Genomic DNA, 19,779 nt, shown 5'->3' with positions numbered 1-19,779 from the left:
ATGGAACCCCATTCTCTGAGGAAACAAATCTCATACTTCACACAGCTTAGATGCTGATGCTTAAACTACAGGCAAGCTTAGAGAAATAATAGTCGGTCCTGTATGGTTAATATACTTTAAGGGAAATGTTTTTTTTTTTTTTTCTGGTCAAATGTGAAGAATGGGGACCCAGAGACTGCAGCCGAGGACATGTGCAACCCCAGCTGCATTGCTGAGGTGAGCTGAACCTTGTCTGGATTCCTATGCCACGGTTTACCTCCAGAAGCATGAGGCTTGCAGGGAAACAAAGGAAAAGTGAAATAATAGAACAGGTAGGCAACATTTGTGTGCTCTGACTCACTGAGATATAAGTGGTCCTTGTGCATTGTTCAATGAAAACAAAGAACATCATAAATAGCACTACTGTGCATAAGCACTGCTCCATCCTGTTCATGGCAAATTACCTCCTTCCACATGTATGACCCTATTTTTTTTTAAGTGCTTTCAAGAACTAGCAAAAGGTATAAGGAAAACCAGAAACTATGGCTTGCTTGACATGGATATAAAAGTTAATAACATGAGAACTCTCTCTGCCTCTTTTTTAAGCTGAAGTAACTTTTGGGTCAAACAAAAATGGAAAATTTATTATATTATTATTTGAATGAAATTAGGTAGTCTGTTCACAAATCAGCTCCTCGCTCCTTTTTTTCAGAGCCTTCAAAGTGGGTGTAGCTAGACTAAAAACATGAAACACACACTTCCCCTGCTATTTCCCAGTGTCTGGTGAATGGAAGAGAGATTTTTCTTTGAGATTCACTGCACAGTAGAAGGGTTTTATCTTGCTCTGATCCTCACAGCCTCTGACTTGATGTGGCACAGCTATCTGTACATGGGTGATCCCACCCTGGGACAGCCTCAGGCTGACACAAACCAGCTGCTGGAGTAGGGCTCCCATCTGCTACCAGCCAAGTCTGGGTGCGATAAGGGATCAGGACACACACATCCACACATCTGTCTTTGTTATCAAAAGTACTTCATCTATGACTCAAACCAAAAGGAGTTTAAAATTGTTGTTGTTGTTGTTCCTCGCTTATCTCCAGAAACTCTCCTGTTTCTTCTTTCCCTGGGCAAGAAATCAACTTCTTTAGTTTAGTCCCTGAATAAAATGTTCCAGTGCTGTGCTGACCTGGGCTACAAACACTGTGAGGGGATGTTTTTCAAGTCAGACATAAAGCTGTTCTCCTTTCCCCTTACACTCTTCAAATTAAACTTCAGAGAACACTGTGGGTTCTCTCATTTCACACCTAGAATATACAGCGGCAGGTCTTTAAGGTAAAATCCTCTGGAAGAAAATGGAATCATTTTCTCCTGAGGACGCTATTCTGCTGTCTCTAGGATGAGCAGCAGTTGCAGCAAATCTAAAAGTTCCTCCGTAACTCAGCTAGAGTGGCCCCAGTGGATAGACCCCCATCCTCTGCGGTCTGCAAGGATCTGTTCAGCTCCATATGGAAATTTTACACTGCTTTTATTAGGCATTAAACTGCAGTGCAGTTTTGAAGAGCAGAGTTAGCCACATCATGTTTTCCATATAGGTGCTGGAGGGAAGCAGCTGCATGTGGGGGAAGCAGTTTTGAAACCCAGAGATAGAGTTCTGAGATGGTTATGCATGTTGCCTCTTTCCCATTAACGACTTTGCTCTTTTATTGCTTCCACCCAAATGATTTGCTCTTGTGCTGTGCAGACAACCAAAATTTCTGTAGGAATGTATTTTTTTTTCTTTTTTCTCATATTCTTTCTCCTTTAAAGTACTCAGAATTACCACTGTAAATCACTAGCTGGATGTAGCCAATACAGCAGCGGTCTTCACTCTTTAAAATTTAAAGCCCCTGGATACACAAAAGCTATTTTTAGCCTTGAGATCATCTAGGTCCACCCCCCTGCCATGGACATGGACACTTTCCACTAGACCACGTTGCTTCAAGCCCCATCCAACCTAGCCTTGAACACTTCCAGGAACGGGGCAGCCACAGTTTCTATGGGCAACCTGTGCCAGTGTCTCATCATCCTAACAATAAAGAGTTTCTTCCTATCTGATCTAAACCTGTTCCCTTTCAATGTGAAGCCATTAGACTTGCTCTAACAGGTCCATGCCTCTAACAGGGTCCCAGCACTCAGGCTGGGTCTTGCAAGAAGAGAGCAGAGGGGCAGAATCACCTCCCTCCACCTGTTGGTCACACCTCTTTTGAAGCAGCCCAGGATACATTTGATAGTTCCGAGGTGAAGGGGAAGGTTGTCGGGTCACATTCAACTTCTCAGCCAGCATTCCTTCCCTTTCCTGATGTATTAGATACCTACCTGTCAGTCAGTGGCAATGCAGAAGGTGTCTCTTTAGGCCTGGGTATGATCAACTCCCCAATAAAGCAGGTTGCAGCTTTTGTCTCAACCTCAGTGAAAACGAAAAACCTTACAAAGGAAGCCTGTTTATGTCACATGGGTACAACAAGGATGTACCTGCCACGAGTTTGCAGACAATTTTTGACACATACCTACAGATATGTTTATCTAGGAAAACGTGAAAGCAAAATGTAGATAGCTGTGTTTATCCTGCTCTTGCAGCTGTAGCTTCTGACCTTTTTCCATTACATTCCTAAGCACCTCCACTCCTGTCCTTGGGGATCTCACCATTTACTTGTTTGTATAGTCTTCATAACAGTCTTGGCCCCTCTGGATAAACTGCTTTGTAATAATTGCCCCATGTTAATAGTTATAGAGAAAGTAGGTGCACTTCAGACATCACTTTGCATAAGTGCCATATGTGGCTGCCTTTTTCTTTTTAGGTTTTCAACTTAGTTATGAGAATAGTGTCTTTTTGCCCTCCTGCCATAAATGTCTGACTCTGAGCAGCTGAATGTCACTCGGTTTGTTCTCCTGTCTGAAAATAGAGGTGTTCTGAGGTGGGTTTTTTTCAGCACCCAAGGTATTTTTATATGATGGGGTTTAGATACATCCACATTAGAGTGAGAGAAGTATGGGGGCACCTGATTTGAACAGACAGGGACCTTTTTTCTGCCTCAGTGAGTGAGCTGATGCCCAACAGGCCAGCAGGGCATCCTCCCTGATAAGAAGCACCACTGGAGCTTCAGAGGCTCCTCGGAGTTCCACCTGCCTCCTCCCAGCACCTGAAAACACTGCCAGGAAGGGTTTGCTGCCTCTCCACCAGTTCCCAGAGCCTTTCTCCTCAGGTCCAGTTTGAATCTGGACAGGAACCTCATGAATGCCTTCATCCTGGCTCTTTCTCCTCAGAAGAGGTGCTGGGACCGTACCTGTGAGGGAGGGCACTGCCTGGGCTCTGTCTCCTTGCTGTGCTGCCCTGCCAGGCCTCCCTCCTGGTCTGCCCTCCCGCTGCCTCACCCTGCGCCTGCCTCCCTCCCTTCTCTGCGTGAATGGCCACCATGGTGTACTGGCCACCTGCAGGCATCCAGGGGCCAAACTTTGTTACAGGGACATCTGTCCGTCTTGGTAGGCCTCTACATGGAGGAGATAGGGTTGGGATAAGGACAGACCTGGAGGACAATACAACTCGCTGATGACGAATGCATTTTTGTCTCCTCTTCCTCAGGCATTGGGGAAAACTTTGTGTCTTGAGGAGTTTCTCAGGCCAGCAGGCCGAAGGCTTTGCATTATGGTGAGACCTCTCCCTAGAGTCACAGTTTAGTCATTGAGCTGCTCTGCGATGGTACTGAGACACACAAGAACGGGTCAAAATGATGTTTCCCTTGTTGTAGTCATGGGGTTTTTTGTGTTAACAGTGCAACTAGAACAAAAGCAGAGCTCCTAATTTAGACAGCCTGCGTGGGCATAGTGGAAGAGCCAGGCAGTGTCCTCGAAGGAGCACTGACTGGGACCTGATGCTGTGCTTCTGTGAGCACAATTAGCCCTTGGCTTGTGCAGCTGGTGCTGAGGCTGCTTCCAGGGGGAGCGATGTGAGGATTCAGGGTGGGAGCAAAAACTTGGGTGGATGTTCGATCCTGGGGAAGAGAAATGGCATTGCTAACACAGGTGTAAGGTGCTGGCACATGTGGTGGGAGCTTGGGGCAGCAGTCAGGGCTATCCGTGAAAGACATTATGAGAATTTTAAACTGGATGCTTTAAAGATCAAGCTTTTCTTTTCCCTGTGTCATTCCCTCAATAGCATTTTTCTGAGACTGTGCTCTGTTTTCAGTGGGACTACTGGCAGGTATTGCCTCGCAGATGAGGTTTTGCATCACGGATTTCTGCACTTGAACTTGTACAGATTAGTGATTATTCCAGGTCTTACTTAAATGTTTTGTGGTTACATTACTTCTGCTATGAAGAGTATTTAAAAATAACAGGATATTAAATTGGATCTAGTAGCTACTTTCAGTATGCTTCTTTTGAAGGAGAGATCTGTATATGTGTATGTCTTCTTTGCAATTGATGAAAAGGCTTTTTGAGGTATGAAAACCAGTCTAATATCCTTTTTTTTGCAAAATATGAGGAAATGTATATTTATTGGTCAATCTTACCTGCCTTCTTCTGGAAGGTGATTGATAATTTCTGCCTGATGTCAATAGAAAAAGCTTTTAATTATAGTGTCAGTTTGCCTTTGAAAGCAGGTCAGGCTTCAGCACTCAAGACAGAAAGAGTGTGCACATATCACTCCTGACATTTTCTCAGAAGTATTACTGCCTTGCTAGCTCACCTATCAAGCATGGTGAATTGTGTTTCTACTCATTGATCACTAGCTTTCCTGGGCAACTGAAAGTGTTGTTAGCTATTACCTGACATGATGTAAAATCCGTTGAATACTTTGGCAGGTATATTGTGTTAAGAAACTGTATTTTTAAAATGTCCTTAAGAGGATTTTATTTATGTCAATTTGCTTTTATCTTATCCTTGTACTGGCAATATCTGTATTTTAATATGTATATATGCATCAATGTGTCTCTACACCAGCCTTCTTCCGTATTGTTATGATACGCTGTTTTGAACAGTGCATTCATAAATTACGCTGGAAAGGGTTGATTAAGAGAGTGATTTTATTTATCATAGCCACAAATCTTTAAAATCCACAGGGAAGGCTTCACAGCCAATGACGTTATAATTTTTAATGCCTTTCCTGACCAAGTTTTGGAAATCACGCCTTGTCCCTGAATACCCTGAGGATTATGTATCCCCTTGTCAAAAATGGCAAGGTTGTTATTCACTCGTGTAGTGCTAGTAATGTTCAGGGGCTGTAATCATCTTGTCGTGATCTATGTTATTAGATTTCAGTGGTCTGACAACGATTTATCAAATGCCACTTACTATATCAAGAAGGGCAAGCAAATAAACCTGTCCTGTCCTGTCAGCCTCAGCACCAGCACACATGCTTGCTTCCCGGAGCACCTGAGACATGAAATCCACCAGGGCTGTTTCTGATTCATCTCGCTGTTCAACAAAACCAGGTATTTCTGGAGAAAGTAATTCGTGCGCCCGTTCATCCGTGCATGGGACCCAGTTCATGAGGGACACCTGTGCAGCCAGGCCAGAAATTCCCTTCTCCTATAGCGTTCGGGCGCTCGCTGCCCGGTGGCTGGTTGATTCTTGCGCATCAGGGCACACGTCCGTCCTCTCCGCCGGCCGGGGAGAAGCTTTGCCGGACAGCGGAGCCGCTGGGCCCGCACAGGGGGAGCGGAGTAGCCAAGGGCCGGGTGCCCTCTCTTGGCCACCTTCACAACAGCAGGCAAATCAGGGCTCAAAATAGCGGCTGGCACGGAAGAAAGGGAGAGAGGCTTCACGTCATGTCTCCGAATTAAGAGAAATGTTTATTTAAATGCAGGCTCAGGAGCTGAGGATGCTAATCTAAACCCACAGTGCCTCTCTAGCTTCGGGTGAGACGAGTGACTCCTAGGTCTCTGTCAGCCCATCCCAGCAACAGGACTAAGGAACCTCTGCACTGCTCCTCAGGCACTGATAATAGCTACAAATGAACGAGTCAGGGTTCCTTAGCCTGATCCCATGCGGACTTTCCTATTTGGCTCGTGTCATTTATCACAGCAGTCGTTTGCCATGGAATTTACATTTTGATGAAACACCGCAGCTATCATTATTTCAGCAGGATTGCATTTGAGTGGCAGCTGAGGGGTTAAGGCACACATGTGCCTGCATGCTAATGTTAGAACTTTAGTGAGGCTTACTGAGGAACGCCATAAAATTTCTAAGGTTATTCACTTTATCAGCAATCAAACCTACCAGTTCAGGAAGTATGGTAGATCAATCTTTGAGAAAAGCTTGTTCTGGTACTCTAGTGGTTTCTCTGTGTGTAAAATAGAACCAGGACTAGGAGTTTGACTTGGATGATCCTTTGAGTCCCTTCCAACTCAAAATATTCTATGATTCTGTGATTTTGAAAATAAATGATCATTGAAAGAGTATTTAGCATATGAATAAAAATAGGGTGGTTAAGTGAAAAAAACATTTAATCAACGTTTTAACAGTCAGATAAGAATGCCTGTTAACTAATAAACTGACAGTTTAGTGAAAGAGACTTCATCTACATAGAGTCCTTGTCATCCCACTAAAAGAGCATTCTACAAAGAATGTAAATTATATTTACTTGCTTGATAGAAAAATTGAATAATAATCTTTTACTTATGCTGAGGACCAAGATAGCTACTGTTTGTAATGGAGCTCAGGTGGTTTATCCCTGCTGAGGATTTAGCCCCATCCTTTTTTTTGAGCTAGATTTCTCAGCACTTTACTTAAAAGTAAAAGGGAACATGGATTAGAGCAAAACTGGGTCTACACACTGAAGTTGCATCCTGCTGCTGTTCCAGTCAGGTTCTAGGTTTAAGACAAGATTGTTAAGTAGCAAACACCATGCTAGGAGTTGAATGCATGAACTTTATTTCCAGCTCTCTTGCTATGTAACTTTAAATATCTCATGAAACCTCTTAACTCATAGAGTTGTTGTCTGAAAATTGGTAACTATCACAGGCATGTCTGTGCCTGTGTATAAACTGTGGTTTATGAAGCCCCTTAAATGCTTAGTGGAAAGACATGCTTTGAAGGGTTGTTACTAGTTTGTTGTGTGATGTTGATAAAGACAGAGCAGGTGCCATTACAAGACAGACAGTCCTTACTGGTGGGATGATGCTGGCATTTGCCTGGGTACATCCCATGTTAAATCTTTCACCTTAGACAAAACTATTTGATGCCCAGAGTTTCAAAATTAATTTGAAAAAGGTAAGCACTTTGCATCTTCTGAAGCGCTGTGTGAATTTCCTTAGAATCAGATAACAGAATGATTCAGAGCAAGCTTCAAGCCCAACAGAATGCATATGGATGTAGAGACAAGAAAGACGGGCCACAGTGATAAAAGAGAAGCTCACAGATGAAATATCTGAAGTGTCCACTGAAGAGTGGACAGACATGAATCAGAATCAGTTACCATGCACCAGTTTTAATGTGAGAACCCTTGATATCCTTTGGGCTGCAACAGGCATTTAGATCTTGTTGCAACCAATTCTTGTTCCTTCTAATTAAAACCAGAATGCATTCAATACTCTAATGCAAAGTGCTCATATAAATTACTTGCATTCTTCTACTTGAGTTATTAAGTCAAAACAACCCCACATGAAAAGGGACTGCAGTATGCTCTGACAGCCTATGCACAGTGCTCATAGATAAGAAAAATATTTCCTGAGATGCATGATGAAAAACCAATCCTAAAAACCCTAGTAGGCAGGACAGGGTGTGCAGGCTGCCTGCTCAAGCTATGTATTCATCTTGCATGGAGCTTATAAACAGTGGGTAACATGGTACTATACTTTCATGTGGTTTTATTATTAGTTAAAAAAAACCCAGGGACAGTATTTACATAGCAATTCTATGTTTGGAAAGGTAGGCACTTTTAAGGCACATAGAGCTGACACGCCTCAAGGCTATACCTCATTAGCTTGCTTATGTTACCTAGCTATATATCTCTGGGAATGGAGTAGGTGCTTTACATACAAATGAAAGATGTGGGCGGAGGAGGAAAGGAGGCTGAATTATTCACTTTTCTGCCCTGCAGCTTGTGTAATCGTGCATGCTATGGCAAAGTGGATGTAAAATACCCTAAGCAAGGTTTGAAGCTGGTCTAAGTTAGTACAGCTTGTTGAAGTTGACAAATATCACGGGCAGCTTCTGTGAAGGCTTAGATCTGTGTGATATTCACTGCTGTGAATGACTGCAAGGAATCGGGTCTGAGGTCCCAGGCCTTCTTTATTCATAGTAAATAAACATAGGAAATCAGGGGGAATGATCGGAAAGCAAAATATTTTGCAAAATACTTTGAGTTGCACAGGTTTCCAGACATGTGAGCAGGTAACTGGACTCCATTTAGGCAGATAGACGTCAGCTGGCTGCTCTTGAAGAGTAGGAAAAATAGGTGTCTGTTGCAGTGGGGATCCTGCAACACGCATATATCAAACCAGGAGTCCCGTGGAAAGGAAATATATACGGACAGACAGATTCTTGATAGCTGTTTCAGAGATGTTTATTTCTCCAGCCGCATGGCCGGGGCTCTGCCCAGGAACTGTTCCAGTCACGGGACCAAGGGTCCTTCTGCCCGCGCAGGGAACACAAACCAACCAATGGGAACGAGGCTGAGCAGGGACAGGGAAGCCCCGTGTCTGTGCCCTCAGGGCCCCTCTCCCAGGGCTACACGGCAGGGGAGGGACCCCAACACCTCACCCGTTTTATTTTAATAAAAGGAGAATGAAAACAACTGGATAAACATAACAAGAACAGTTTCAAAACAAAACAAGCCACCCTCCTGAGTCTTTAAATGTCCAAACAGATTCTCTGGAACATCTTAGGGCTGACAGAAGGGAGACAGAATTCTCTGAGCATGCTTTGTGGGGAAACTGAGGCAGGAGAGGGTTTAACTTCTTCCCTCCCCCTTTTCATCCCCCACTCGGCATTGGAAAGGGATTTTTGGGGAAACAATTGGCAAAAGCATGGTTTTGTGAGGGAAACCATGGATGAAAAAATGGATTGGGAATACACTGGGGGTAATAGGACATAGGGTAAAAGGGAAAGGTGGGATTAGGAAAGGGAAACTGTAGGGGGGGCTTACAATAGAGATACTGTCTAACATGACTACGATTTTTTGCATATATACTGCCTTTTACAGGAACACCATCAGGCCCAGTGACCTGCGATGCTTGTAACCCTTTTCTCCCTAGTACAATATTAAATTCCACCACCTCTCCATCTCCCAAGCTTGGGATGCATTTTTCAGGGTTATTCTTTTTAATAGCAGTTCTATGCACGAATATGTCTTGCTGGTTGTCACACCTTGTTATAAAACCATAATTTTGCTTAACATTATACCATTTTACTATCCCTAAGGTATTAGTTGCTATGATCTTTTCCTTTTTCCGAGTGGCTGCTGTTTTCTGTCTCGCTGCGTCTTTGCTCTCTCCTTCGGTCGCTCCCGTGTTGGAATTGTCGGGGCTGCTGGTGCCTGCGCGCTCTTCCCGGGGTCGCGTTCGGGGCTGCGCGGGCCGGGCCGGGCCGTGCCGCTCAGTTCTCCGTGCGTCGCCTCCTCTGGTCGCAGCTTCGCTGCCGCTGTCGGGCGCTGCACCCACATCTCGGCCAGGCCCCCGAGCGATGACCCCCCCGCGCCCCGCTCCAGCGCGTGTCTCGGCTGGGCGCGGCTCCGTTCCACCGCCATCGCCGCCAGCCGCCGCCCGCGCGCCGCCCCTCTCGGCCGGGCGTTCACGGGGCTCGCTCCACCACGCGCTGCACGGGGCCATTCGGGCACCGCCGGGTCCCGCCGCTCCTTGCTCCGCCACCGACACTGCGGCTCGCGTGGCTCCGCCCGCACGCGGGAACTGCCTCGCTGCTGCTCGCAGAGCGCTCGGTGCACGTGGCCTGGGCCGCACGGTCCCTGCGCCAGGATTCCCTTCGCCAGGACACAGCTGACATTGCTCAACAGTCTCGGTAACTAAATAATATTCACGAAAATATTCTTCCATCGGCATATATTTTGACTCCAGTATTAACTGTGTCCAAACGGTTTTCCAAAAGCCCTTGGTAATAATTAAATCCCAAGAAACATAGAAAAAGTTCTTAAACAACCATGCCAGGAAGTGTTTCAGTTCTTTTTGAGCTTGAATCAAGCTAAAATTTACAAATCGTTGTTCAAGAATCATTTTAAGTTTAAGATAAATGTCCATATGCGGCTCTGAGAGCCAAGAGTCTTCCCACGGTTCCTCCATAGTTTAGATATGGAATAGCAAAGCAAAACCAAGAAGAGGAATCCAAAGTTTCCAGGGTTTACTCACACAAATCAGTCGCTTAGGGATCGGGGATCGTTCTGCTCACAAATCTCCACCATTTGTTGCAGTGGGGATCCTGCAACACGCATATATCAAACCAGGAGTCCCGTGGAAAGGAAATATATACGGACAGACAGATTCTTGATAGCTGTTTCAGAGAGATGTTTATTTCTCCAGCCGCATGGCCGGGGCTCTGCCCAGGAACTGGTGTCAGAGAAGAATTCCTGTTCCAAGCCATTAATTGACTCTTTTTTTTTTTTTTGATATTCATAAGCAATCTAGATTGGGAATAAAACTCTTAGTCAATGTGACAGTGGCATGGGTTAGTACACAATGCAAATGCCAGGAAAATGCATAAAAAACCAAATGCAGTTTCTGAGTTAATTAATTGCTCAGCAGTGGTAAAGCAATGTAACCATTTATTAAAATAGACAAGGTTTTGTATGCAAGTCACAGCTGAATTGGCTGCTAATTAAGAAAGAGCTAATACTCATTTAGATAATAGTCTTGTCAATAATTGTGGACAAAAGGAAGAAAAATTTTATTCACTGGAAAAAAATAGAATTGATGACTTCTGGATATTGAAATCTGAAAAAAATTAATGAGTTTGAGAGCTATATATACTAAATGGTACCAGATACTTCCTGCTGAGTGACTTTGTTCTATTAGACACCTGCCAGGACACTTTTCTCTCATCACTCATCATTATCATTGGCTATGGTTTTATTGTGTATTTGATAATGTACTTAAGGGACTCTTTAAATACACTGTGTGGGAGTAAAGAGGATGGGAATAAAAATTTGTTTATAATAATTTCTTTGTTTATCTACTGATAGAAATTCCAAACTTCATAATGGGTATAAAGATGCAATTTTGAAATATGTATTTCCAGAACTCAGTGGAGGGATGGTCCAAGTCACAGATGGAGTTTAGGCTACATCCATGAATAGGCTCAGGTCTCAGAGAACATACATGGTGACATGAATGGCTTGCAGAGTGATTCATGGTGGCTTTCCTGGGGAGAGATGGCAATCCAAAATGAAATACAGAAAGGAGAGCTCCCAGTAATAATAGTATGTGCAAGGACACTCTGAAAATTGTTCTTTCAGTTCTGATGGCAGCATCCTAATATGTTTCATGGGCCAGGACCTTGCTTTGTTCTTTCAAAAAATCTGATCAGTATTGGCTCTTTCCATTTACATGACCATCGGTCCCTGTCATAACCATCTTAAAGGATTATTTAGAGGTTGTGACTTGTCTGGAAAGTGAGATTTGCCCTTCTCAGCCTTCCAAAAATTTATTTTATAGATTTATGCCTTAGAGAACAAATACCTGGGCTTTGCAAGAAGTAGATCTGAGTTCTTCAGGTCAAACAGGCAAATTGCATGATGTGAGCCAGACGTCACCTTGATTGCAGACATCAGACAGAAAACTTCATAGTTCTTTTTGCGACACACTCCTGCCATTTCCTCTGGCAAAGATTTCACTTTCCTCTATACCAGACAAGTTTGTATGCTATTCTATAGACCCTAGGGGTAAGCTTTGGCATATCTAATCTTAGAGATCTCTAGTGTAAACTTCAGCTTCTGAGTGAATCTTTGAGATTCCCTTTATAGACAATAAGGAACAGGACTGTCTTGAGCAAAGTCTAATTGTATTGTAAAGCAGATGTGCAAAATAGGTTGGGTGAATCCTGCCTAAAAATACATATTTCTTTCCTCTAGAGTGTTGCTGCCTGTTCTGAGCTTCGCCTCCCCCTCCCAAAGATACGTGCTCCTGCCCATGTGCTCCGAGCTCCTTTGTTCCAAGCACGGGCAAAGCCAAATGTAACTCCGACTCTTTAGCAGTGTCTGATTGGCCGGTCACCCCGGGTCCGCCCCCAGTCCTCCCCTTCCCCCTTCTCCTAATAAAAGATGGTCGAGGGGAGGCTCCCCCCTCTCTCTCAGCTCAGCTACTTTCCTGTGAACATCTCTGGTTGTCTGTCTCATTTGAAAGCTTCTAACTGCAGAGAATTGAGCGAGCAGGGAGCTATATTTCTCCCTCTTTGCTTCTGCTGATGGTATTTGCTTTGCAGCTGATACAGGTACCGATTTTAGAGCTACTAAAGTGCTAGATCGCCCGTGCTACCTCTCTAGGCTGCTCAAGGCTTTCTAAGGCATTGAAATACAAGCGCTAGCCGGTATAAAGCTGAAAAGATACCGTCCACACTAGAGAGCTTCAGGTAACTAGCTCAAGATACACTTCTAGAGAGAAACATGCATATCATTGACACCTGTATAAGATAAATCCCTCTCTAGAGTTCATCTCCCACCTCTAAAAGCCGTTGAAGGAGGTAATAGAGGGTGAGAAATAGACACTGCTCCTGTCTCCTTCAACTTCTCTGTCTCAGGCTTCTCTTTTAAAATTTACAGAAATTACACTCAATTGTAATCTGTTGTCCTGTTGAGATAACCAGAAAATGAGTGTTTTGTTACTGGCCGTTTTGTAAGGATCTGTCTGGAAGCCTGCATGTCTTCTATTTTGCTTTTCTAAAAAGGTTCAGTGAAGAGAATGAATCATTCTAAGTCAGTTGGAGTTAGATCAGCTTTTTTTGGGAAGATTTTTATGTGTTTTACCTATTCCTCTTTTCTGAAGTTAATTTCTTACATTGTTTGTGTTTGGAACAGTTTCCCCCTTGTAAACTCTGAGCATAGTATAATCATAGAAAAACTAGTATTCATGTAATTCTTTCTTTTTTTGCTTCTCCACATCTGCTGTTCATCTGCATTCTGAATGTTCTGGGTTTAGGGACTTGTTCCTTGTGGACCGTGTGAACTCACAGTTAATTGACCTTGACATTGATCAGTGAGATGTGACCAGTTAACTTGACTCTAAAACATATTTTAGCTGGCAGTTTTAATTTTCAGCATTTTTAATGGAAAATGCAATGATACGTTGCAAGATGCTGGATGCCTTGGAAACCCATAACATTTACAAAATAATCACCAAATGTAAAGAAATAAACTAGCTGTTGACAAGTTGTGGCAAAGAGGAGACTTGATCAAGCTTCACTTCGAACACTGGAAGATGCTGACTGTATCATCAAAAAGTCATGAATGTGTGTGCTGATAGAGGGATTTCAGTCCTGCGCACCTATTGCTACATAGCTTTAGGTTGTTTTTCTTCAGGTCTAAGCCAATTTTCAAGAAACTGTTCTGTAGGCAGATAGTTCTGCCAAAAGCCCCTCAAACAAAACCAAAATAACTCATGTGCCTAACTCAATCTTTACAATTTGGAATTTTTGGAAAATAAATATATATATATCGCAATTCTAATTTTCAAGTCCTTTCCAGTGAACATCCATGTCATCACCTGTCAACAATCTCCATGTACCAAAATATATTATTAAGGAGGTTTCACAGATAGCAATCTATAGATATATCATGGATAGTCTGGGAAGTGGGAAGTCATTATTTGTCAAGCTTATTCTAATAAATACTCATTCACTTGGGCTTTGTTTGCAGTTCCCAAGCTGAGAAATGCAATTTTGTGGGATTGTTTATTTTGCAACTTAATGCTAAAGCAGGAGGGACAGGCCTTACTTGGCAAGGACTGCAAACACTTCTGAATCTAGAGATTAAGTCTGCTTATCTCTGACTGTACTTGATGATTTTTTGATTACTAGTGCTGATAAATATAAGGGCTTAACTAATGGCCATAGAGTGAGGATAAAAGAGGTAATTTGCTCAAGGGGCTTAACACTAACACCTTGAAAAGAGAATCTTTGGATTGAATTCAGCCATACACTCATGTAAGAACCATCTATTGCTATTTATTATGACTTCAAAACCCCACCTCTTTAAATCACAAAATCATCAGTGTTGGAAGAGACCTTCAAGACCATCTTGTCCAACTGTCTACGCAGCACCACCATAATCACTTCTAAACAATATCCCCAAGTGCCACTTCCAGATGCCTCGTTGAATACTTCCAGAGACAGTGACTTCACCACCTCCCTGGGCAACTAATTTCAATGCCTAAGCCCTCTAAGTAGGGAGAAAAAAAGAAATCTAAGCACAATTTAAGGCTATTTCCTCTTGACCCTTCACTTGACACGTCAGAAGAGACTGACCCCACCTTGCTACAATGTCTTTTCATGTGGTTGTAGTGAGAATATAAAGTCCCCCCCTGAGCCTCTTCTTCCTCAGACTAAACACCCCAGTTCCCTCAGCTGCTCCTCATAAGACTTGTGCTTCAGACCCATCCCCAGCTCTGCTGCCCTTCTCTGGACACGCTCCAGCACCTCAATGTCTTTCTCATTGTGAGGGGTCCAGAACTGAACAGAGGATTTAAGGTGCGGCCTCACCAGTGCCAAGTACAGGGGGACAATCACTGCCCTGGGCCTGCTGGCCACACTATTGCTGACACAGAATACCAGGATGGCACTGGCCTTCTTGGCCACCTGGGCACAGCTGGTTCATGTTCAGCTGCTGTCAACCAGCACCCCAGGTCCGTCCTTTTCTGCTGGGCAGTTTTCCGGCCACTCTGCCCCCAGTCTAGAGCTGCAGGGGGTTGTTGTTACCAAATGTTTTAATAAGTTTTGTCTTGAACAGTATAGAGGATCTAGTAAGTGTTGTGTATATTTATAGAAAGACATCCAAGACATTGCTAGGAGGAAGGTATTATCCAAAGATGGGAAAAATTGAATTGATGATGATATTATTCTTCATAGTTGTAAATATTATCAGGCATACGTTTACAAAGACACAGTCCAAGCTCATGAATTGTCCATTGGATTAGAAATCCTCATATTCAGGTCTATTTTGTTTTCCTATATTTGAACACATTTATGTTAGATGTGGAAGTTCTTTCAGTCTTGTTAGGTATTTTTATAGAGACTGTGTGCATGCAATAAAGTCTAGTAAAACTAATGGCCTCTAAAAGTCTGTGACCAAACATTCTGCAATTTTCTTTGATTTAGGAACATGAACAAGCATCAAACTTACAACAAACTTCAATGCAATTCTCTCGCAGTTTATTCAGTGTGAGAACAAAACTTTACTAAGTGCTTGAGATTCACTTGGTCTCTGTCTCAACCTTTGTCTCTCATCAGGTTCATCAAAGCTTTTAGGAGATACAGAAGCTTTTTGATGAAAAGCAGACTAGGTCTGAATTGATAGCAGGATGATACTGAATTTTGAATTTTTTTTTTTTTTGGCAACCCTGAAGTTTTTTTAAAGCAATGTACAGTGGCTTTTAACAGGAAAAAGGTGTGATCATAGACAGTTTAAAGTAGAGCACCTAGACAGGAAAACATAATATTTCTCTTCATTCCCCCAAGCGCTTAAAAGCATCTGGTAGCTGATGAACCTTTCAGTCTAGTGGGAAAGTAGAAGTTCAGTGTTAAACTGGAAATGTCATGCAAGTGTCAGATTCGTTATCTTTTGAGGTGTCTCACAGCTTTTACCTACACTCTGGCCGAGCCCTTTTCAAGAGATGGTGATGGCTCTGAAAGGCATTAATGTTTTTATTTTTGTTATCAAGAAACTTTCCCTCCCTTTCACTGCTAAGTTAAAAATAAAGATGAGAAAAACTAGCCAAGCAGTTCTCTCTCTCCTCTTAAATTACCTTGATTGTTGTAGTTCCAAACAGGCTTATTTTCCAGCTTTGTCTGGCTGTTTGGTAGGCTGGTAAAGAGATGAAAAAATTACTTTTGTAGAGCGAGACTCAAGGAGAAAATATTGAAAACTTCTTTTAGGCTGTTTCGTCTTTGATTACTAACTTCTTTCCTTTCAATGCAGGTATTTGGGTAACTGTTCAATCAAGATCTTTCTTAGAGGCCATTTGGCAACGGTGTAAGGATATCTCTGCCAGGGTCACCTCACTCCATTTTCACATCCGTCCTAACAGCTTCACCATCCCCCTGTATCCTACTGCAGCTCAAATCTCCGTGTAGACTCCCCATAACTGCCTGTCTCTCACCTTTATCCCTTTAGGCTTTGTCTCTCCAAGAAAACTCCTCCCTGCTATTTTACTCCTGGCTCTTCCTCTTTTATCTTCTGGTTGTCCATATCCCTAGGCAGTGAATCACAGAGTCCTAAAGGGGAAGTGAAGTGCCAAAATAGGGTGCCTGGATAGTTGCTGCTTTTGGCAATGACTCCAGCCCTAGTAGAGCCTGTTTTTGTGCAGTCTCACTGTGGAAAGTAGGCGGGAGTTGGGTGCTTCATGTCACTCCAGTACATTTGATCCAGGTCTGAAAACAGCCTGGCTGGTACTCAACCCTTCTTTGCCCTCCTCCTCTTGCTGCCAGATGCAGTCTTTTTCTTTCCTGAAAGCTACTGATCATCCTCCTTCAGTCCGATGGCCTTCAGGAAAACAGGGAATTTCAGGTATGTGGTCTGAGAAATTCCTTCATTTTCTCATCAGTTTCTGCACTGACTGCAGGAGGGCAACAACACAACTGCACTTTTCTTTTTAAAACAAGGCACCTAGCTGGCAGTGCCTTTAAACACAACATTTTAGAGGGAGATGCCAAAAGCATAATAAACAGACTGAAATTATAAATCCATTGCTATCACAGAGCTTACAAGTTCTTAGCTGACTTGCCTGTGCATAGCTGGTTGTTTTCTTTTTGCATAGCAGCCTGTAATTAAAATATTCATGTGCAGATTGCAGTCCATTTAGGGCTGAATGCTGCTAGATGCTGAGCAAAATTTGAACAGTGCTGAGAGATCTCAGCTGCCAAGGAAGAGAGGAGGCTCAGAGTAGTCTGAGTTGGCCAGCATCTGGCAGACTGCCTTAACATTGATTTGTTCTTATGTTAGGATAAAACTGGCAAGGAACAGGAAAGCAGTTTAAGGCTCAATTAACAAACAGACTTCAAAAAATGTATTTCACTTTCTGCCTTAGGCTTTGCCTTAGGGTTAGCCCTGTTCACAGAGCTAAGACTAAAAGAAAAAACTGCTTATATACGTAATATCCTGTAAACAGTTATCCCCTCTATAAGGGCAATTCAAAATATATCAATGTCACAGACACTCTGGTATGGTAATCAATCAGGCTGGTATTAGGTCAAATTATTCAGTAGAATAGCTAAGATTTATTTGTAAAAGGTTTGTTTGTTTGTGTGTTTGAAGTTTTCATAGTGTTTGAACTGGAAAAAATAAAAATAAAGTAGTCTCTTTTGAATTTGGGCATACATTAGGCTGGGCTGAAGAAGTTATATGGCACAAGGAGACTATCGTTGTCCTAGTCATGGAGAATATTGTGGAGGAAAAGGTAAAGCTTTCCTGCTGTTGGGACATATGTTAGATAAATATATTAATTATGGCAGTGGCTACTTCTTTCCCGTTGCACTTCACAAATGTGCAGAGGGCCTATGCTGTAACCGTGGGTAGTTTTGACTAACTCACTTGTGAGTTCTTACAAAGGCTTATGTTATGGCAAAGAAGAGTGGTTTTTCTTGAGAAGTGTTTTTGGAAAAGCAGTGAAAGTCATCTCTGCAGAATGACTGTGACTGGGGCCATGGTACTGTGATCACCTTCTAGGAGCTACTGCCTGGAGAGAGGATGTCCCACTGCTGCTCTCCCTATCTGCAAAACATCTAGGAGACTGGGGATTTGAAACTCTTCAATGCATTACAATCTTTGTACTCCTTTAATGGAGTCAACAGCCATACTATCCTTGGCTGAATTTTCTGAGGTTTTGCAGAGGTCTTTGTGCAGAAGTTAAAAGCTAAAACAATAAAATGGCAAGACAAGCATCCATCTGCTTTATCTTGTTAAATTTATTTCTGATTATCTGACTTTATGAGACCTTTTTGCCTCTCTTTCCAGGTGATATCAAGAGAGAATAATTCCTTCCAGAGCAAAGTGATTCACTGTTAGTCTACATTCTGTTTGTCTATACAGTTTCCCTAAGTTGCTGTGACAGTAGTGATAAAGGAGATCTACTTCACCCTTCTATGTATTTTTTTCATTTTGGAGAATAGAGAAAGAGTGTGTCTGATCACACACCCTATTTGCTCCCTTTGGAGAAAGCTGTAGAGAAATATTTCTAAATTAAGCTGATTCAAGGTTTCTTAGCACTGTAAAAAACCAGATCCTGCTGCCCACAAGATTGAGCCTGGGGGTGCTTATGTTATGGGGAAGAAAGAGCAGAAAGAATATGGGACAAGATGTTGCACAGAGAGATAATGAGTTTGGAGAGCCAGGAACAGGATGCAGGGCTGACCTTTGGGAAGAAGGCACACCACTTCTTTTCTTTAGCAAGAAAACCACAAGAACCAGCCCCCTGGAGTTTATGTAGGCTATAAGCAACTGAGCAACTCAGCCAATTGGCTTCAAAGAAATACAAAAATATCATTGCATTCTCTCTTTCTTGATGGGAGCTTCTCTGCTGAACTTACATGAAAGGCACAGCATGGGATGTAGGCTGAGGAATGGCAGATGCCCCTCTGCTGTTCTCTGTTCACTGCTCATGTTCAAATCTGTAACAAGGAGCTGATCTAAGAGTGACAGTAAGAGAAAAAACCATTCAACTAGCCTCTTATAAAGGTTAGACAAAATATCATATTGGGATGTTTGGTTTGGTTTTTCTTTGTGTTTTGTTTTTATTTCATATCAGCTGCACAATTTGAGGCTTAAAAATAAGGATGATATGTTATTTTTGTAAGTCTGAAGAGTCCCTTTGAAGGTTAATTTATCATAAGCTTGTAATGCTTATGATAAATTACCTTTTTCATGAAAAGTTGAATAATGGCCATAAATAAGTACAGGATTTCCTAATTGTATCCAAGTGGTAGTAACTGATATAAGTATATAAAATGTTTTAATAAATAGTATGAGTAACTAGTTCTTAAAGGAAACTTCTTTTGCAATCAGACGATGCTTTTTTATATTCATTCTTCCTAGGGAATTGAAACTACAGTTGTTATCTAGATTATGTAAATTCAGTTGCAATGGAAGTTTAATTTTATTTTTTAAAGATGTATGATATGAAAAAATACTAGAGTATTTAAAATTTCCCCTTGAAAAGTCATTCAGATTTTAAAGAGCAGTCACTATTAAATATTACACTTGGTTAAAGATGGATAGTAGTTTTTTCATCTTTGCTGAGACTGGATTTTTCCCTGCAGTCCAGAATACCTGAGTGCTTTGTCTTCTCTGGGGGGTGAAGTCCTTAATTTTCTTACTATGATATATTTTAATGTGGCACCTGCTGCTGTTCTTGGAAGTCTTGGGAGGCTTATTGACAATCTTGTTTTAAACACAGATCAAATAACACGGGTATTGTCTAATTTTTTTTCTCAGATCTGTTTCATTGTCTACCCCTATCATTTCATATCTTAAGATGACAGGGCATGAAATTGTCTACCAATTTGCTTGTGTGGTGCCTGGTAGATCTGAATTCAAGTGGAATCCCTCCGTATTATGTTCATCATAATTAACCATTCATGTTGCATCAGCAGGAAAAAGTCCTCTGAAGAACT

The 19,779-nt window shown here is 42.4% G+C and overlaps 1 long non-coding RNA gene across 2 annotated transcripts in view; it reads left to right on the top strand.

The window, feature by feature from the left end:
* Positions 1–239: 239 nt before the first annotated feature.
* Positions 240–19,779, top strand: part of LOC125327551 — a 93,230-nt gene continuing 73,690 nt past the window's right edge. Inside the window, exon 1 of one of the 2 annotated variants that reach the window (XR_007204303.1) lies at positions 240–311. This is a non-coding gene — a long non-coding RNA (uncharacterized LOC125327551). Of the gene's footprint in view, positions 312–16,657; positions 16,679–19,779 lie in introns of those variants that run through there. The other variant, XR_007204304.1, reaches the window with a different exon arrangement.

Source organism: Corvus hawaiiensis, chromosome 6 (assembly GCF_020740725.1).
Source record: "Corvus hawaiiensis isolate bCorHaw1 chromosome 6, bCorHaw1.pri.cur, whole genome shotgun sequence".
Taxonomy (NCBI): Eukaryota; Metazoa; Chordata; class Aves; order Passeriformes; family Corvidae; genus Corvus; species Corvus hawaiiensis.
Note: the sequence above shows the minus strand (reverse complement) of the source record. Positions and strands in the feature narration are given on the sequence as shown.